Here is a 3,137-nt window from a genome sequence, read left to right on the forward strand (position 1 = left end):
GTGGCGGCGGGAGAGGTAGGAAGGCTGCCACTACGCCTTCCTCGCCGCCACCCTCAGCTGATTCACCTGACCACAGGACTGCTCCGTCTGAGATGGAGCCGCCTGAGGTGGACCCGTCTCGGACCCTGGTCCACGAGCCTCGCGGGCCGACGAGCCTTCGCCCCACGAGACTCCGGTCCCTGAGGCTCCGTCCCACGAGACTCTGGATCAGGCTATATCGCAGCTGAACCTATTGGGGGACTGGCCGAAGTCGAGTGGCCATGCTGATGGTGACGAGGGTGGCTATAGTTCTGATAGCTATAATGAGAGTGAGCTGGTTGAGGGGGGCAATGTCTACCAGCGTGGTGGTACAAAGCTCCCGCCCACCCCGACGCCCCCTGACAAGAGGTGGTTGATTACATCTGATGGGGAGAAGTAAGTGCATTTATTCTTTGAATATCTAATGCGTTAGCCTTGTCATACTGCAGGTCTTGGAAACACAGTCGTGGTGTCCGCATGCCCAACACAGTCCTTGGTGTGATTTGTCGCCAGAGCTTCCCGGGGTGGGTCAATTTGCCTAGTGAGGGCTAGGTTCCAGAGCTAGGAATGACCTGGGAGCACTACTTGGCTGCCGCGGCCTCGCCGGGGGAGAGGATCGGCGGTGTCGAGTGCCACACGATGGCCGACGTTGTGATCCAGACGTTTTGGGTAATTTTTCCTCTCTCGTTTATGTTGTGTTTTCTTGTTTGATTGGCAACCCTAGTGATTGTACTAATCCGTGTTTTCTTGTTTGATTGCAGACCTTTTACAGGTGTGCTGAGGGATAGGAGGAGGCCGCGGCTCGGGTTATCGAAGCTGAGTGCAGGCGGCTACTTCAAAACTGGCGGAACGGGGCTCGGACGCAGGCTACTCGAGACTACTTCGCCTCGATTGGTATTAGGATGTCCAAGTTAAAGTGCCGCACAAAGTATCTGAGTAAGGAGAAGTACATGAAGGTAATTACCTATTCTTAAGGCCTTGTATTTAGTTTCCTTGATTTGATTCGTAGGCGTAGCTCTCAAATGTCGTTTACTTAACTTAGGTGCCTCCGAGATGGTGTGCGGATAGGCTGAATTGTTGGGAGGCGCCAGTGGATGAGTGGTGCTCTCCCCAATGGCTATCCACCCACAACAATGCAAAGGATCGACGTGGCAAAAGGAGCAGTGTGCCACACCATCAAGGCAGCGTCAACCTATATCAGTACGGGGATAACTGGGTATGTGGTTTGCTTCATGATTCATGCAAATTCAGTCTTCATGCTAGCTTGAGCCCTTAACTAATACTTTGTTCCTCTCTTTTAGGCGCGGCACAACAAGACGGATGTGCCAGAGCTGTTCGACCTATATGCCATGGCCTATAGTGCCCCGTATAAGAAGGCCAAGGCGCTCTCTAAGTCTGATCTCGATGATCCAAATAACTTCACCAACCGCACCTCCCACAACAAGTTCGTGAGGTACAGAGACGAGGGGAAGGCGAGGAAAGGGTCGGACTTTAACCCGAGCCAGCCTATTGATCCAGAGCTGGTGATGATATCTGATGGTGGAAGGAACCATGGCTTGTTAGCCATTGGGGATGGACTGATACGTTGTACTAGCACTCTCCCGCCAATCAAGAGGCGCCAGACGAGCTCTGATGCTGAGATAAGGCCTCGTCCACGGCCAATGGATCTCGAAATCAAGGATAGTTATACAGAATTAGATACCTTTCCTCCAACATTATGTGTGCGGCCGTCGATGATTACAATGCTAGAGAGGAGTGGTTTTGCAGTCTGCTATTGAGGAAGAGAGAGCAAAGACCTAGGAGCTTCTGGCAGAGGAAAGGAGGCAGGTGGCGGAGAGGGAGAGGCAGATTGAGGAGAGGACGGCTAGGCTTTTGGAGGAGGAGAGGAATCGGAACGACTTGGCTAACCGGGCCATATATGAGCTCTTCGCGGTAAGTTTCTTCTACATATTACCTAAATCATGCACGCAATGTTCCTTTCATTAGTAACTAATATGACTGACTCATCAAAACCAAATGTGCAGTACATGTGCGAGAAGAACGGTCAGACCCCTCCGTCGATGCCAGTCATTGCTCCGGCAGACACGGTGAGTTTCATTTGAATGGACATTACTTATTAGTCTTCACATTTGAGTTGTATCATGCTAATGAGACATTGCAAATGATCTTTAATTTGGTGCAGCATAACTCCCGACAAGCATCGACGTCTGCCATTGGCGCGAGCAAGAACCCCGATCCTCCTCCGTCTGCCACTACCGCGAGCAAGAACCCCGATCCTTCACTTACGGGTTGACGGTAAGTTTTGCCTAATGCTTTGCTTAATTAGCTCCAAATTGACCTATTTAACCTAGCATAGCTCGAAAATGACCTATACTTAGCATTTTTTCCTCCAAATGACTTAATATGCTTAGCTAGCTCAAAATTGACCTATTTAACCTAGGATAGCTCTAAAATGACTTATACTTAGCATTTTTTCCTCCAAATGACTTAATATGCTTAGCTAGCTCTAGAATGACATAATATATATGCTTAGTTCCAAAATGACCTTACTTAGCATTTTTTACACCAAAATGACTTAGTATGCTTAGCTAGCTCAAAAATGACATAATAACCATACTTAGCTCCAAAATGACCTATTTTACAGATATAAGTTGCATCATAATAATCTTCACATTTTAGTTGCATCATAATAATCTTCTTATTCTAGTCTTCTTTTTCTAACTTTCTTCTTTCCCATTTTGTAGATTTGCTTCAGATCACGGAAGCTTGGGTTGATGGAGTGCTTATCTTTAGTTTTTGTTTTGACTTTGTGAAACTTGCTACCTATGATGAAACTGTGTAATATTGATGAAACTATGTATATGTATGGATGAAACTTGCTACTATTGGTAACATGTGTTGGATATATTTGCGTTCATGACTATTGGTAATATGTGTTGAATATGCTATATTGGTCATATATATATATATATATATATATATATATATATATATATATATATTTGATTTTATGTGAAAATGAATTGATATAAGAAAAACAAAATTAAATGAGGCAATATAGGCACTTTGCCATCTACTGGCTGATGGCAAAGAGCTTTGCCATCCGCTGGCAGATGGCA

The 3,137-nt window shown here is 46.3% G+C and overlaps 1 long non-coding RNA gene across 2 annotated transcripts in view; it reads left to right on the forward strand.

The window, feature by feature from the left end:
• Positions 1-2,811, forward strand: part of LOC119364780 — a 9,664-nt gene extending 6,853 nt beyond the window's left edge. The window contains exons 1-8 of one of the 2 annotated variants that reach the window (XR_005175132.1): positions 7-387; positions 468-687; positions 780-974; positions 1,061-1,234; positions 1,320-1,950; positions 2,043-2,105; positions 2,201-2,313; positions 2,763-2,811. This is a non-coding gene — a long non-coding RNA (uncharacterized LOC119364780). Of the gene's footprint in view, positions 1-6; positions 388-467; positions 688-779; positions 975-1,060; positions 1,235-1,319; positions 1,951-2,042; positions 2,106-2,200; positions 2,314-2,762 lie in introns of those variants that run through there. The other variant, XR_005175131.1, reaches the window with a different exon arrangement.
• Positions 2,812-3,137: the final 326 nt, after the last annotated feature.

Source organism: Triticum dicoccoides, chromosome 1A (genome assembly GCF_002162155.2).
Source record: "Triticum dicoccoides isolate Atlit2015 ecotype Zavitan chromosome 1A, WEW_v2.0, whole genome shotgun sequence".
NCBI classification, from domain to species: domain Eukaryota; kingdom Viridiplantae; phylum Streptophyta; class Magnoliopsida; order Poales; family Poaceae; genus Triticum; species Triticum dicoccoides.